Source organism: Pongo abelii, chromosome 15, assembly GCF_028885655.2.
Source record: "Pongo abelii isolate AG06213 chromosome 15, NHGRI_mPonAbe1-v2.0_pri, whole genome shotgun sequence".
Classification (NCBI taxonomy): domain Eukaryota; kingdom Metazoa; phylum Chordata; class Mammalia; order Primates; family Hominidae; genus Pongo; species Pongo abelii.
In genome coordinates, this window is record NC_072000.2 from 33,389,756 (window position 1) to 33,406,942 (window position 17,187).

At 38.8% G+C, this 17,187-nt stretch overlaps 1 protein-coding gene, 1 long non-coding RNA gene and 1 other non-coding gene across 6 annotated transcripts in view; 1 reads left to right on the forward strand and 2 right to left on the reverse strand.

Annotated features, from left to right (window-relative positions):
* Positions 1-17,187, reverse strand: part of PRKD1 (protein kinase D1) — a 361,380-nt gene that overhangs the window by 231,779 nt on the left and 112,414 nt on the right. The window lies entirely within an intron of this gene.
* LOC134760068 (uncharacterized) lies at positions 1,084-15,449 on the reverse strand. Its single transcript, XR_010136953.1, has 3 exons — positions 14,402-15,449; positions 12,881-12,916; positions 1,084-5,767 (listed from the first exon to the last, which is right to left on the reverse strand). It is a non-coding gene; the product is annotated as an uncharacterized LOC134760068 (long non-coding RNA).
* On the forward strand, positions 10,964-11,066 carry LOC112128860 (U6 spliceosomal RNA). Its single transcript, XR_002911312.2, has one exon. It is a non-coding gene; the product is annotated as a U6 spliceosomal RNA (small nuclear RNA).

A 17,187-nucleotide genomic window follows, 5' to 3' on the forward strand; every position in this document is an offset into this window, starting at 1 on the left:
TTTAAAGTAATGCAATAAAAACGCTAGTGTAATATTTTGTCTATTTAACTGTCAGAACCTGTATCAGCCCATTAGTCAAGGTTCTCCAGAGAAAGGGGACCCAAGTGTGTGTGTGTGTATGTGTGTGTATGTGTGTGTGTGTGTGTAAATGTCTCATGCCATTGTAGAGACTGGAAAATCCAAAATCAAAGGGCAGGCAAGCTAGATAGAAACTCAGGCAGGAGTTGGTACTGCAGTCTTGAGGCAAAACTTCTTTTCAGTTTTTGCTCTTGAGGTCTTCAACTGATTGATCAGGACCCCCCACATTATCAAAGCTAATGACTCTACTTAAAGCTTACTGAAAGTGGATGTTAACCATACCTACAAAAAAACCTTCACAGTAACACACAGATAAGTGTTTAATCAACAACTGGCCTCCAAGGCCTGCCTAAGTTGACACGTGTAACTAGCCATCACAGTACCTTAAACCATAAAGTTGCCGCCAACGAACATGAATAAGCAGTAGGGAAAAAGAACCACTTGAGGCAATCGCCTTGATCTTAAATCCCAGCTGTTTCACTAACAGTGTGGTTTCAAGAAAGTCATTTTTTCTTTCTGAACCTCAGTATGCTTATTAAAAAACAAAACAAAACAAAAAACAGTGGGGAGTATTAACACTTACCTTTTGGTGGTCTTATATGAATTACATGAAGAGCTTAAGGCAATCAATGAGTGGCAGTAACTATGCTATTAGGGTCTACGTCTTTTTTTTTTTTTTTTTTTTTTTTTTTTTTTTTTTTTTTTTTTTAGATAGAGTTTCACTCTTGTCGCCCAGGCGGGAGCGCAATGGCGCGATCTCGGCTCATCGCAACCTCCGCCTCCCAGGTTCAAGCGATTCTCCTGCCTCAGCCTCCTGAGTAGCTGGGATTACAGGCATGTGCCACCACACCCGGCCAATTTTGTATTTTTAGTAGAGATGGGGTTTTGCCATGTTGGCCAGGCTGGTTTCAAACTCCTGACCTCAGGTGATCCGCCCGCCTCAGCCTCCCAAAGTGCTGGGATTACAGGCATGAGCCACTGTGCCTGGCCTGGGTCTACGTCTTTTATACCTGTAATCTCAGACATTAATACATTCCTGGCAAATAGTATATGTTTCATAAATGTCTGTGAAAGGAAGGAAGAAAGGAGTGAAGGAAGAAAGAAAGGAAGGGAGAGAGGGTGGGAAAGAGGGAAGGAGAGAATGAATAAATAAATGAAGAAATGAATGTAAAGCTACATTTCTGAAAAAAAAGATGTGACTCTACTTGAGACTACAGAAAAAACAAACAAGAATAAGTAATAGTCCCAGTTTTTAAGAAATTTAGACCTGACTAGTAAATAAGGCCAGTTTGCCAATAACCATAAGAAAGGAAGAAGAGAATATATCTAATGCACAAGGCAATTTAATAATTCTTGTGTAAGTTCAGATAAAAAGCACATTCTGAGACTATAAAGGCTCAAAAGCAAACACATGATGTATGAGAACAGCCATCCAAAGATTTTGGCACCATATTAGATGGATTAGATAGATCTAAATGTGGTTTTCTAGACCTGGATTACTTTACAAGTTAATTGATAAGGATAGGAAGTTGCTAAATTTAAAACAAGGTAACAAAGTGACATCCTTAGAATGATACTATCAGAATGGAAGATGTAAAGGAGAACTGTAATTCAGTCAGTTGGAGCGACAGATAAAAGATTGGAACCTGAGGAATCCATCAGTGTTTACATCAAATTATCCAAGGAAAAGAATCTTATCAGGTGACTCAATAAGATTTTCCCATAACCTGGATGGAATATCCTTTAAGACCAACCAATTCCTTATGTTTCAATTCTGAGCCAACTGAGCAACTTTCCAGTTTCTGAACCTGCTTTGCAGACATCTTGTTGCAGAAAGGCAATATCCAAGAAAAGCACATCACTCACTCTAAGTTAGTATACAGGTACTCCAGTCCATAAAAATATTTTGTGAGGCTTACTAGCCTGGATTTATCTTCTAGGAGCCATAGCAACTCTGGTTTTATTTTTAAAATGAAGTTTCTGGAACTTAAAATCTGAGAACCAGAAACTGCATTTCAATGAGCCGGACATGAGACAGGCCAGGTCAAAGGCCATGCACGACTATCCTCTATATATCCCTCCCAAATGGTAGTATTTGGGTCATCCCTGAGTGTTCAGGGCTGAAAGGACCCACAGGCTTAAGGAAAAGGATGAAGGATAAGAAGTATTTCAGTGGGCAGAAATTATGAGTAGACCATTCCAGATGGAGGGAAAAACACAGCTAAGGTCCAAATATTGTGAAATACAATGTACATATGGACTAGAATAAACAGTCTCATTTTGATGGCACACAAGGTTCATACTCAGGAAGGTCTAGCAAGAATATTTTAAGGTAAACTAGGACCATTTTTGGGAATTTTAATTGACCAGATTGGGAAATGATTTTTTTGTTTACTGACAATGAGAAGTCACCAAGTTTTAATTTTTTTATCTAGTTAATATCAAAATTGTAACTCTATATTAGCATTATCAACTTGTTAAAAACATAGTTGGTAACTCTGAAGGAGTAAATGACCCATGAATTGCAACAGTTTAAGTAGGAGGTAGAAATAATCCAAGCTGGAAACACAGCTGTTCTAATAAAAACAGAGGATAAGAACTTGAGACTCTAAGAAAAGGACAATTGTTGGGATTCACTGAGCATCTCATTGCATGTGAAAGGTGAGGGATGTGGAAAGGTTGACCCATACTCCAAGGCTAGTAATTAGGGGTAAAATAATGATCTTTTGTTTTTCAATTACTTATATGCTGTTCTATAACATTTGAACATCATTTTATATTAATAGTTAGACTGACTTAATATCACTATTTAACATCTGCAACTGGGTTCATTTAAAGCCAAATTCGAAATGCCTAAACCCAATCTCTTTATCTTTCTTGCTATCCTGTAACCACAGTAAGCAGTGAGCTGAAGATTTTCCAAATGTTTCAACCACCCATAAAAACAAATGTATGCGGCCGGGTGCGGTGGCTCACGCCTGTAATCCCAGCACTTTGGGAGGCAGAGGGGGGCGGATCACCTTAGGTCAGGAGTTTGAAACCAGCCTGGCCAACATGGCAAAACCCCATCTCTACTAAAAATACAAAAATTAGTCGGGCATGGTGGTTGGCGCCTGTAATCCCAGCTACTGGGGAGGCTGAGGCAGGAGAATTGCTTGAACTCAGAAGGCGAAGGTTGCAGTGAGCCGAGATCAGGCCATTGTACTCCAGTATGGGCAACAAGAGCAAAACTAAAAAAAAAAAAAAAAAAAATGTATGCAAAAGGCAAGAGAACAGTCTAACAACACTGCTACACAAGATTCACAAGAGTAAACTGTTCAACAAGCAATGTTCTCCAGCTAGTAAATCTAGCACTTTTAGTCCTTTCTGGAGAGCTGACACTGATACCAAGAATCATAACAGTTGCCTGATTTTCTTAATGCTGTCTAACCCACGAACATGTCCAATGTCTCCTTTTTTCCAGACCCTTGTCTCAACAAAGCAATATTTAGAAAACAGGAGCATTAGACTCTCAACAAGTAATTCACCAGTAGTACAAGAAGCCCAAATATGCCTCCTTGTGCTACTTTACCCATACACAATCCAAATAAAAAAAAAAAAAATGCATCCTAGTGTTTAAAATAGAGTTACCACAGTAATATAGTGAACAGTTAAAAAGCAATGAACTTAATCAATGCAAGTCATTGTTAGAAAGATTATCCCTTGAGACAAACCTCTCAGTGCTAAGATTATTGCTATTTATCTGAAGTATTTTCTGAAAAGCTAAGAATGACTGACTGAGGGCTTCAGATCAATGAGGTGTTTGTTTGTTTTTTTCCTTTCAGTGAGCTAAAACTCCCAGTAGACCTAAGCTGTACTTTTAATCATGACATTAATCGATAACAATTACACCCAAGAGAATGCCAATATAGGTTTTCCAGGAAATCTCATAGGGCTTAAAGTGCTAAATTGTAGAAATAGTCAATATTATGTGTTATTAAAATAGAATTCAGGTTGGTTTCTTCCTATTTCCCTAGAGCAGAATTATGGTGCTCTCGACCTAGAAATGTTGGTATAGTGCTTCTCAAATTTTAATAGCCTTAAGAATAACATTGATATCTTGTTAGACTATAGATTATCATTCAGTTGGTCTGCAGCGTGTCCTCTGATCTGCATTTCTACAACCTCCTAGGTATTGACCATGCTGCTATTAATAGTAAGCAGGTGACACCTGCAGTAGCAAGATGTTCAACTCTATTAGATTGGTCGGGGGAAGAAGTAAAAATTACACCCATTGGCTGAGGGATACTAAGAGGTATTTGACCGTAACAGAGAGATTTTACTTCTAGATGTTCCAACTCAAGCTGTCCTCCTTGCAAAATAACAGAGAAAAATGGCAACACTTAACTTACTTCAAAGAGCAGCATTTTCTAAATGCATTACAAAAAAAGAAAGTTAATTATCTGGGATATCAATAGGTGTTGCCAGAAAAATAGAATGCTAACAGAAGGCTGAATGAATGGTCATACAACTGAGCTAAATGAAATTAACTAATAACAATGGCTAACAGTTGTTGAGCACTTACTACGTGCCACCAATTGTTCTAAATCCATAATGTAGAATAACTCCTTTAATCTTCACAGCATCTCTATGAGGTGGGAACTAGAGTATTGCATTTTTCAGATGCAGAAAGGTAGGCAAGGAGAGGTTAAAAAACTTGTCCAAGTTCACAGTGCTAGTGAGCTGATGGGTGGTAGAGCCAAGAGCCAGGATTCAACCCTTGGCAGGCTGCCTCCAGAGCATGGGCTCTGCTCTCTAGAACATGATCACTTTTCATTATTAACAGAAAGTGTGAGTCATCGCAAGGTGATGTAAGTACTTGTAAGTTGCCAATGAAGAGGAATATGCAACGAGGAGGAGAGAAGAAAACTTAAGTTATGGCAAGATAGAGCATGAGAACAAGCCAGAGGAGGGAAAAACGAGAAAGTGGAAGTAATTGTTAGTGAAATAATAAATATGGAAGAGTTTACTGTAGTAGTGGAGACATCACCCACCCAGACACAGATGCACTAAATAGATCAATCTGCTTAGCAAATAAATGCCCAGGAGAGGAAAGCAAGGCAAGAAGCGGATCTCATCAACCACTGGAGGACACTAACAGTTTACTTCCACCAAATATACTGAAAAGATCTCAATCACAAGAGCCATGATTATTCTTACGTTAAATATGCAATTTACAGATTATCTGGGCCCATTGCTGGGTCTCTTTCTTCTTCCTACAGGATGGATTGGACATTTTGCTTCTAACTAGCAACTTCGTGAAAGTGAGTAAGGACAATTCAGTTTATTTTGATCTCATTCTGAGATTGGGCAATAGGCTTCGGAGAAGGAGGGTATGCTGTGAAACTGATTAAAATACAATCTTACAAATCCTAGATTTCAATGACCCCTCTCTGCCTGGCCTTCAGGTTGCAGGAGAAAAAAAAAATACAACAAGTAGATCCAATCTGAAATATGTAGTATGAATCAGAAAACAGCCGGCGCATTATGCAGATTACATTACAGGTCAGGCAGAACAATAAATAAAGTAGTTGTTTGGTTAGATGAACATTAGAAAATGGTTCAGACTGTTCACGCAAGTATTAAAACAAAAAACTAACCTTGAAAACTCCTGAAGTATGCAGAGATTCCTGGAATATTCTACTGAAAACTTAAAGAAAAGAAAAAGCTTAATTGGAGACAAAGGACTGCCTGTAAGCATCCTGAAGGCATCAAATTTGTAAATGTATTTACAGGCACCAAAACAGACATACTTTTGCAACTGAAACAAGAGAGGTCCTTTGGTCTCAAAGATTGAAATGTTATAAAAACGTGCCAGGAATACATTGAACATGTTGTGGATTCAGTTCAGATCACAACAATAAAACCAATAAAACCATATTGTCACAATATGGCAAGTCACACAAATTTTCAGGTTTCCCAATGCATATAAAAGCTATGCTTACACTATACTGTAGTCAATTAAGTCTGCAAAGCATTATGTCTAAAACAAAATGCACATGCCTTAATGAAAAAAAAATACTTTATTGCTAAAAAATGCTGACAATCGTCTCCAGTTGTCTCTTGACAGGGGATGATTTCAAGGTGAAACTGTTCCACCTCCACCTCAGATCATCAGGCTCTTATGAGAATCTAATGCCGCTGATCTGACAGAAGGCCAGAAAGCAGAGCTCAGATGGTAATGCTCACTGGCCCACTGCTCAACTCCTATTGTGTCTATGGTTTAAGGTTTGGGGATTCTTGATCTAAGCCTTCAGGGAGTCCTAATCTCTTTGCCAGTGGAGAATCTAGTCTCAATATTGATGGTTGCCGATTGATCACAGTGGTGACTGCTGAAGGCTGAGGTGGCTGTGCAATTTCCTCTTTTTTTTTTTTTTTTTTAATTGAGACAGGGTCGCACTCCATGGCCCAGGCTGGAGTGCAGTGGCAATTTCTTGGCTCACTGCAACCTCTGCCACCCAGGCTCAAATGATCCTCCCACCTCAGCCTCCCAAGTAGCTGGGACTACCGGTGTATGCCACCATGCCTGGCTAATTTTTGTATTTTTTTGTAGAGATGAGGTTTCGCCATGTTGTCCAGGCTGGTCTCACACTTCTTGAGCTCAAGTGATCCACCCGCCTCAGCCTTCCAAAGTGCTGGGATTACAGACATGAGCCACCATACCAGGCCAATTTCTTTTCTTTTCTTTTTTTTCTTTTCTTTTTTTTTTTTATTTGAGACAGAGTCTTGCTCTATCGCCCAGGCTGGAATGCTGTGGCGTGATCTTGGCTCACTGAAACCTCCACCTCCTGGGGTCAAGCAATTCTCATGCCTTGGTGTCCCGAGTAGCTGGGATTACAGGTGTGTGCCACCAAGACTGGCTAATTTTTGTATTTCTAGTATAGACGGGATTTCACCATGTTGGCCAGGCTGGTCTCGAACTCCTAGCCTCAAGTGATTCACCCGCCTTGGCCTCCCAAAGTGCTAGAGTTACGGGGTGAGTCACCGTGCCTCACAGCCAATTTCTTAACATAAGACAACAATGATGTTTGCTGCATCAATTGACTCTTCATGAAAGATTTCTCTGTAGTATGTGATGCTGTTTGAAGGCATTTTACCCACAGCAGAATGTCTTTCAACATTGGAGTCAATCCTCTCAAATCCTGCCACTGCTTTATTAACTAAGTTTATGTAAAATCCTAAATCCTTTGTTGTCATTTAAATAATGTTAATGGAATCTTCACCAGGAGTACATTCTAGATTCTATCAAAAGAAATGACTTCATTTGTTCATCCATAAGAAGCCACTAGTCATCCATTCAAGTTTAATCATTAGATTGCAGCAACTCGGTCCTACTTTCAGGCTCTACACTTTTTTTTTTTTTTTTTTTTGAGATGGGAGTTTTGCTCTTGTCGCCCAGGCTGCAGTACAATAGTGTTGTCTCAGCTCACTACAACCTCTGCCTCCTGGGTTCAAGCAATTCTCCTGCCTCAGCTTCCCAAGTAGCTGGGATTACAGGCACCTGCCACCACACTCAGCTAATTTTTGTATTTTTAGTAGAGACGGAGGTCAGAACTCCTGACCTCAGGCGATCTGCCCATCTTGGCCTCCCAAAGTGCTGGAATTACAGGCATGAACCACCTTCAGGTTCTACTTCTAATTCTAGTTCTCTTGATAGTTTAACCACATCTGCAGTTACTTCCTCTCCTGAAGTCCTGAACCCATCAAAGTCATCCATAAGTGTTGGAATCAACTTCTTTCAAACTCCTCTTAATGTTACGGTTTTAACCACCTCTGATGAATCATGAAGATTCTTAATGGCATTTAGAATGGTGATTCCTATCCAAAATGTTTTCAATTTACTTTGCCCAGATCTATCAGAGAAATCACTATATCAATGGCAGCTGTAGTCTTATGAAATATATTTCTTAAACAATAACACTTGAAAGTTGAAATTACTCTCTGATCCATGGGCTGCAGAATGGAGTTCCATTAACAGCTATGAAAACATTTAACTCCTTGTCCATCTCCACCAGAACTCTTGGGTGACCAGGTGCATTGTCAACGAAAAACAATATTTTGAAAGGAATCTTTTTTATCTGAATGGTAAGTCTTAACCATGGCTTAAAATATTCAGAAACCATGCTGCAAACAGATGTGCTATCACACAGGTTTTATTCCATTTATGGAGCACAGACAGAATAGATTTAGCATAAATCTTAAAGGCCCCAGGATTTTCAGAATGGTCAATGAGCACTGGCTTCAACTTAAAGTCACCAGCTGCTTTAGCCCCTAACAAGGGAGTCCGCCTGTGCTCGGAGGCTTTGAAGCCAGGCATTGACTTCTCCTCTCTAGCTGTGAAAGTCCTAGATGCTTCTTCTTCCAATAGAAGGATGTTTTGTCTTCACTGAAAATCTGTTATTTAGTGAAGCCACCTTCATCAATGATCTTAGCTAGATCTTCTGGATAACTTGCTGATGCTTCTACATCAGCACTTGCTGCTACACCTTGCACTTTTATGTTATGGTGATGGCTTATTTCTTTAAACCTTATGAAACAAACTCTGTTAGCTTTCAACTTTCTTCTGTAGCTTCCTCACCTCTCTCAACATTCACAGAATTGAAGAGAGTTAGGACCTTGCTCTGGATTAGGATTTGGCTTAAGGGTATGTTGTGGCTGCTTTGATCTTCTATCCAGACCATTAAAACTTTCTCCCTATCAGTAGTAAGGCTGTTTTGTTTTCTTATCATTTGTGTGTTCACTGGAGTAGCACTTTTAATTTCCTTCAATAACTTTTCCTTGGCACTCACAATTTGGCTAAGTGTTTGGCACAAGAGGCCACCCTTACTAAGCTTAATCATTTATAGCTTTTGATTTACAATGAAAGACATGTGACTCTTCCTTTCACTTAACACTTAGAAGTCATTGTAGAGTTATTAATTGGCTTAATTTCAATATTGTTGTTTATCAGGGAATAGAGAGGCCTAAAGAGAAGGAGGGAGATGGGGAACAGCCAGTGGATGAACCAGTCAGAACACACACACTTAAGTTTGCTGTCTTATATGGGCACAATTTTTGGTATATCAAAACAATTACAACAGTAATTACAAAAATCACTCATCACAGATCACCATAAAAATATAATAAAAGTTTGAAAAATTGTGATAATTACCAAAACATGACACAGAAACTTGAAGTGAACATGTGCTATTGGAAAAACGGCAACAATAGACATGCTTGATGCAATGTTGCCACAAACCTTGAATTGTAAAAAAAATGCACAATCTGCAAAGCACAATCAAGTGAACAGTAATATAAAGATGTGTGCCTGTATGTATTCTTCACCGTCACCTCAGCACCTCTAATGTCAGGTTCTAAGGTAAAGCAATCTAATTTTCTTATGCTAATACTTCAATCTACATTTACAAACTTTTCAAATATTTTATCTAAATGTTTTCCATCAGCATGCTCCTTTTTATAAAAATCTTTCATTGTTCCAAGACACAAATCATATCCCTTTGAATTCCAGATGAAAACATTTTAGGCCTATTTAGGATGTATTTCAATAGATATGTATACACATGTAAAGCAGCTTCAATGTTATTTAAAAATACACTTCATTGGTCTTATTGTGGTGACATTAGCTTGGCACTTAAGAAAATGCTTCCAGGTGGCAGGCACCTGCTCTGGCTTTAAAATGCCACCTCAAAACCTATAGTCAGGCACCAAAATGGGGAAGTGCAACAAACTATGTATTTCAGCACCTAGTAGTTTTGGCAGCTCATTTGGAACTGGTTATTGCCAGCTGGGCATTTTGCCATTTCCTTGAGGCAAAATTAAAGTGGAAGATGCAAGGGTTTTATTGTAATTTTCCACCACATATTTATATCATTATGGGTTTTGTGCTGCTCTAGTCTCCACACAGTCTCACTGAATATCTTCTTATTATGTCACTGAGATTTGAAGCAAATATAGGATGATGCAATGAAAACAAGTGGGCACTGTGTATAGTAAATGATTGCTGAAGATAACACTATGCTTATCAGAATGGGCTACATAATTTGCAGGGCCCCTTGTTCATAAAGCAGAGGAAAAGTGCCATTAAAGGTACTAAAATATCAAGTGTTTTCCTTTCTTCCGCAGCTTCCCCTCAGCCTGCCATGGTGTTATTTGCTACTTGACATCCTTCAGGCACGGGGATATCTGCACAATAAATGCAGACCTTCCAGGGTTCTACCCCACACGCGCACCCACAGCTCACAGAAACTGCCCACTGGCTAGCGGCTGAGTTCTCTCTCCTTCCAGCTGCCAGAGCAATGATCTGTGCACCACCTAGGAGAGGAGCTGGGCATCTCCCTTCCCACACACAACTCTACTGCCCCAGCCCACAAGCAGAAGGATGACCCCCAGAAGCACTACAGTCCCTACACAAGGATGCATTAAGCATCTAGTTCAGGAGTGAGAGGTTTGCCCCACTGAGGCATCACAGTGACACTCCTAGAAGGGGTGGACACATCAATGCCCTGTTCTAAGACCTATGGGGCTCTTGCTTCAGACCCTGATCCTCTCTGCCAGGCGCTGAGGACAGCAGCAGTTGTTGCGCAGGAGCAGGGAAGAAGAGGCCAGGTTGGGCTTGGGGTCTTCAGTGGTGGGGAAGCCAGAAGTGGACAACAGCACAAGTAGTCACCTGAACCAAGACTTCAAGTCTTGGGCATGTTCCATTATCCCACCAGACTTCACTTATAAAACAAATACAAATACAAAATCAAGGATTTCAAGACAGTAAATTCAGAGCATTATACCCCAAACAATTGCTCTCATCACTGAGTAATGAAGCCAGTTCTGATGCATAAGAAACCCCAGGCCTGTGCCCACTTACTTAGCACATGTACTAAAATTGGACAATAGTGAGATTAGCATCATACCTACACAAGGATGACACACAAATTTGTTATGTGTTTCATATTTTTATTTTATATAACTAAATACACACACACACCCCCCCCCCCCCAAAGAGAACACATAAAACTTCGGAAATCTGGATTGTGTGCCCATATTGATATCTTAGCTATGATACTAAACTAGAGTTTTGCAAAATGTCATTGAGAAAAAACATGCAGAGTTACAAAGGATATCTTTGTATTATGTCTTACAACTCCATATTATAATTATCACGGCTAAAAAAAAGACCCAAGCCTTATTAAAAGGACACATACAACATACAGGAAATCATTAGCAAAACTACCTATACCTAGATATAACCGGAACACTAAATTGAATATAATTTGACTTTAATATGTAAAAGAGCAATCCTTAAAATAACTTGCTTCAGTACAAAATCTGCAAACACTACGTTCACCATGTTATTCCTCCTCTCAGGAGGAAAGCGTTCAGTTATCGTATTAGTTCATTTTCACACTGCTATAAAGAAATACCCAGACTTCGATAATTTACAAAGGAAAGAGCTTCTGCATGTCTAGGGAGGGCTCAGGAAACCTACAATCATGGTGGAAGGTGAAGGGGAAGCAGGCACTTCTTCACAAGGAGGCAGGAGGAGAAGTGAGAGCACAGGAAAAAGTACCATGTATAAAACCATCAGATCTTGTGAGAACTCACTCACTATCAGGAGAACAGCATAGGGGAAACTGGCCCCATGATCCAATCACTTCTTTCCCTCCACACATGGGAATTACAATTCGAGATGAGATTTGGGTGGGGACACAGAGCCAAACCATATCAGTTATATTTTTTGTTAAAACTTATCTAATCTAGCTAGGCTTCGTGGTTCACACCTGTAATCCCAGCACTTTGGGAGGCCAAGGCAGGTGGATCACCTCAGGTCAGGAGTTCTTGACCAGCTGGCCTACATGGTGAAACCCTAGTCTCTACTAAAAATACAAAAAATTAGCCAGGCATGGTGTCACATGCCTGTAATCCCAGCTACTCAGGAGGCTGAGGCAGAAGAATTGCTTGAACCTGGGAGGTGGAGGTTGCAGTGAGCTGAGATCATGCCATTGCACTCCATCCTGGGCAAAAGGAGCGAAACTCTGTCTCAAAAAAACAACAACAAAAAACTTCTGTCATCTATTTAAGATAAAATGAAAATATGCATTCTAGAAACTACAAAAATACTCTGGAAACTTAAGTGTCTATGCAAAAGCATATCTTTATTTATAAAAAGAGGAGACAATTGTATGTGGGAAAGCCCAAAATCAACTTTAAAATGTTAAATTCTTGAATATGAAAACTGATCTACATACATTTACAACTGGAAGTACATATTTGATGCTGGTACAGTTACTTAAATTTTATATACAAAAGACAAAACATCTTGCCCATCAGATGGTGAAACATCACAAATATAATAGGGAAAATCTGAATTCTTCAGGCTGACTTCCCAGAGGACCTGAGCCAGATAAGAATTTTATGCTGCTCTTTAGGACTGTGTGTTGTGAGTAGATGCCCAAATGTGATTAATCTCATTACAGTTCTAGGGAGAGGGTGAGGCCAAATCTGTAGGGCCGCGGAGACAGACACTACCCAAAGAGCACCTATTTCTACTTAAACTGTTAGATGAAGTAATGGAAGAAACTTGCTTAATACCACAGGGCCTAGCACATTTGAAACACTCAATAGATATTAGCAATTAATACCAACAATGTCAGCATGCTTGCACTCTGACCTGTTAAGTGAACACTGACTCTCAATGTACATTACACATCCAATTACTATATCTACCATTTCTTGCTCTGTCAGACGATGTTCATAGCCAAGATCAACCCACCTTTTGGTTCCCGCCAGGACTTTGCAGAGACCTGAACTGTATAAACAAAAAAAAAGTTAGGGATCAAATTAGTTTTGCCACTGCTACCTCTGTACCTCTGGGTAAATATTGGGCTGTTCATTAGCAAAATGGAATTTGAATTTCAAAGATGAATGAATATTCATTTACTTTGGGTAATTACATACTAAGGTATTCAAAATATATTTGCTGAATGAAAGACTGAATTAATGAATGGATATGTGCAGACTTCTCTCCAACCTGACTTTTTATTTTCTCTTTACTAGCTAAACTCCCTTGCAGCTTCGTTTTAAAGTTAAAATATCAAAGTAGTAGAGAAGGAACCACAAATAAAACAGTTATTTTGCTCACGACCTCACTTGACTGTATTGTCTGTCCCACTACTTAATTAATCATTGCCAACCCCAGTCAGATGTGGGTATGGCAACAACACTGGGTCAGGGTTTGCCAGGTGTGGCAAATTACCGCATCTCCCTCTTTCCAAGTTTCAGCCTGGAGTCTAACAAAAGGCACTTAAGAACCTCCCAAGTCAGGAGCGCAGTGCTGGCTGACTATCAATGTCTTCTTGCTAGTGGTGCCCTAGTTCTGTTCTGACAGTATCAAGTTCTTACGGATTCTTGGATCCTGACTACCTTACAGTATACTAAGGAACTGGGCTTTTTCCCTGCCCTGTCTGGGCACCTGAAAATTCTGAATAGCTAACTTCTTATGCCTGCATGTGCTCCAACTGCAGTCTGCACACCTGACTTTGATGCACTTTTTCAAAGGTATATGCAAAACCCTCTCCACTCAGCTTAGGCTCAGATCCCAGGCTGGCTGCTTGCCCTGTCTCAATGATTCCCTGCTGCCTCCATTGCTGGCACCGACACAAATACAGCTTTGTATCTACTCACTACAAAAACCTTGAATCTGTTCTCTTCTCTCATTGATTCCTTAGCACGCGAAACTAAGCTAATTATATTTTATGCAATTTAATTAACTATATGCAAAATTTTTAATGACTAAGCAAAATATAGGAAAGAGCCAACTTGAACTGTATCACCATATAAACAGTGTAAAGGATGGTTTAATATTTAAATAAGTGCCAGTCTAAAGGAAGATGACAGAATGCACGTATTAACATAGATGAACAAACCCAAAGTGTTTTGTGTTGATTCTCATTTTCTAAATTGTGTCATTAAAATCAACTAAGGCTCCAAGTGCCCTGGTTAATTCAGATCTATTTGAGAGGTTTCTCACTGACTTTAAAATGAAAAGCCTTCTTAAAAAAGTGCATCAAACGACCTTATAATCATCAAGGAAAAAAAATTCCACAGTTGATTGCACACTACAACAGTAAAGAATTAATCTTGTCATGGCAAGACTACCATTAGAAACATCTAAATTATTTAAGACAAATTAAACATAAGATAATTAGTTATTTCTTTCTATTCCTCTAGTAAATCATAGTTAACATGAACACTGTAGAGTCTCATGATTTATATCCTTCCAGCATATTCTCACCTCTCCATTCCAGACGATCAAAATGTCCCTAGAGGGAAATTGTTGAGAGCAAGATGGAAACCATGACAGACAGACGGAAAATCTAGGTATAAAATACATGCCTTTAGCACAAACTCATGAAAAAACAAAACAAAATGTGTGAGAAATTTATTCATAGTAGTCTAACCATTATAAGATCCTGGAACAATTTACAGTACTATGCAATGGAACATTCACTAAGGATTCAGCTTAACACATCTTGTAACATCCACCCTTTCTGGATAGTGGAACATGTCTCCCGGTCTCAAGGTTCTTCCTAAGTGACTATTAAGAATGTATATACTTTAAAAGTCTAAGTAGATGCATAGTCCATGAAACACTTCCAACTGCGCTTCTCAAATAGCACAATTCCAGCCCCATGTTTATTTTCCAGTAAACTACAGAAATTATGATGGTATTTACGTCAACCAGTTTAAATGTGGTACCTCTTCTTTACATATTAATAATACTCATTTCTTCATTAGCTTAAGACATTCTTGCTGCCTTCAATATAGGTATAAGCAAAGGGAGCATTTTGATAAACAACTTAGTCATGTCAGGCCGGGCACGGTGGCTCACACCTGTAATCCCAGCACTTTGGAAGGCAGAGGTGGGCGGATCACAAAGTCAGGAGATCGAGACCATCCTAGCCAACATGGTGAAACCCCGTCTCTACTAAAAATACAAAAATTAGCTGGGTGTCATGGCACGTGCCTATAATCCCAGCTACTCGGGAGACTGAGGCCAGAGACTCACTTGAACCAGGGAGTTGGAGGTTGCAGTGAGCCAAGATCTCGCCACTGCAATCCAGCCTGGGCAACAGAACGAGACCAAGAGCCTCCGTCTCAATACATAAATAAATAAATAAACAACAGCTTAGTCATGTCAATAGCTCATTGAAACTCTTCTTAGAAGCTTTTTATCAGCAGTTTTGGGAAATCAGTACAGAAAGAAAACCAAGCTTCCTGAGCTACCAAAATGCCCAAAAAAGCAAATAACTATGTGCCACACATTCAGGAATGACAACAGACACATGGTGGTAGGGAGATGATTTCATTGTTTTTAAAAATGTTTTATTGTTATTTAAATCTATTGTTATTATAGTTAAGAGAAAAAATGTTACCATAAATGTAATAAATTTGCTTTTCAAGTTCTCATCATATGAAGTCCAACATATGAACTTCTTTTAATTTTCTATTATCCTTAAGTGCTAGGTGGCTTTTTCTCTTAAAATATAGCCTCAGCCATATCATGACAAATCACCAGAAGTTTACATTTACTCTGACTTTGCACCTCTTTGGTTTCAGGGTGTCTTTAGCTTTGCTGACAGTTTTATATTTCAATGGATTGTAAAAGCTGTCATCCAGGACACTGTGTCCTCAATAGTGTAAATAATCTATTTTATGTGACCCTATGATTACTAAAAAATGGTTCCCACACATTGAAATGCCCTCAAATTCCTGGAATTCTAAGAGACCATATTTTCTCTGTTGCTGCCTTCAGTGGAAAATAAATGTAAACTATCTATATTTGTAGTATTTGGGGACCCAAATACTCCCAAATGATTCATTTTAAATACATTTAGATAAAGATGACTCCCAAAATGATTCATTTTAAATACATTTAGATAAAGATGACATATTAATGCCTGAAGGATTACAATTAATTTTTCCAAATATATATTTATATACTTTACTTTTTATGTTGGCTTCAGCATTTCTGCAAGGTTGAGGACATGCTTCCTTGGGTCATCTTTGAAAGTATGTTTCTTTCAAGTTTACATATCTGGTATCTGTGAAATTTTGAACTAACATAAATGTTCTTCACAAGAACTACAGTGGGCTTCTGCCAACTCAAAATGAGGGCATGCTGTGAGTGATCAGAGGCCCATTGGCACATAAACATATGTAACCTTTTAATAATGCCTTCTCCCAACTAAGCCAAGTACAAGGATGTGTGACAAACTAACACATTTTGACATTTGAAAACATTTCAAAAAAAATTCAGACTTCTTCAGTGAAAGGTCCCCCACCTCTCTGAAGATGACCCTCTGAAAAGCTGTGAACATTAGTTTTCACTAACTCATACCACAAGGGAAAAATGAAGACTATAATAAGATTATGAGGAAGGAGGAGATTTATTTTTATTTAACAAATACATACCATTTGCTATATTATAGACACAGTTTTAAGTATCTATAAGTATTGACTCAATAAATCCTTGTGACCTCTAATTTTATGGTTAGATATCATTATGTAATCTCCATTTTACAGATGAGAATATAGAGGACAGAGAGATGAGGTAACCTGCGGGAGATCACTAGGCTGATAAACTTCTATGCCAGGATTTGAACCCAAGCAGCAAGACTCCAGAGTCATGCTCACAAGTGCCTTATCCTGCCTCTGCCAGCCACTGCTTCCCTAATTCTTCTTATAAAGTCCACCCAAAAATCCAATAAAGAAAGAAAAGAAAACATTGTGATTACAAAGGAAAATAAAATTGTATAGCTTTGCCATTTTTTTCTTCTCAGCTAAAGGCAACTATTTTTTCATTTAAAAAAGATTTGTCTTCCAAACATAAATGACAAAAACAGCAGGGAAGGAAATGCTATTTTCAAGTTTGTAGGAGGTTATCATAAACAATGAAGAGAGAAAAACAAATTAAAATTGTAAAAAAAAAAATGACAGTATTTCTTCTACCTTGCTGCCTATGACAATTTGACTGCACTGTGTTTGGTGGCTGTACTGAGCACCCTATGGTGTGAAAAT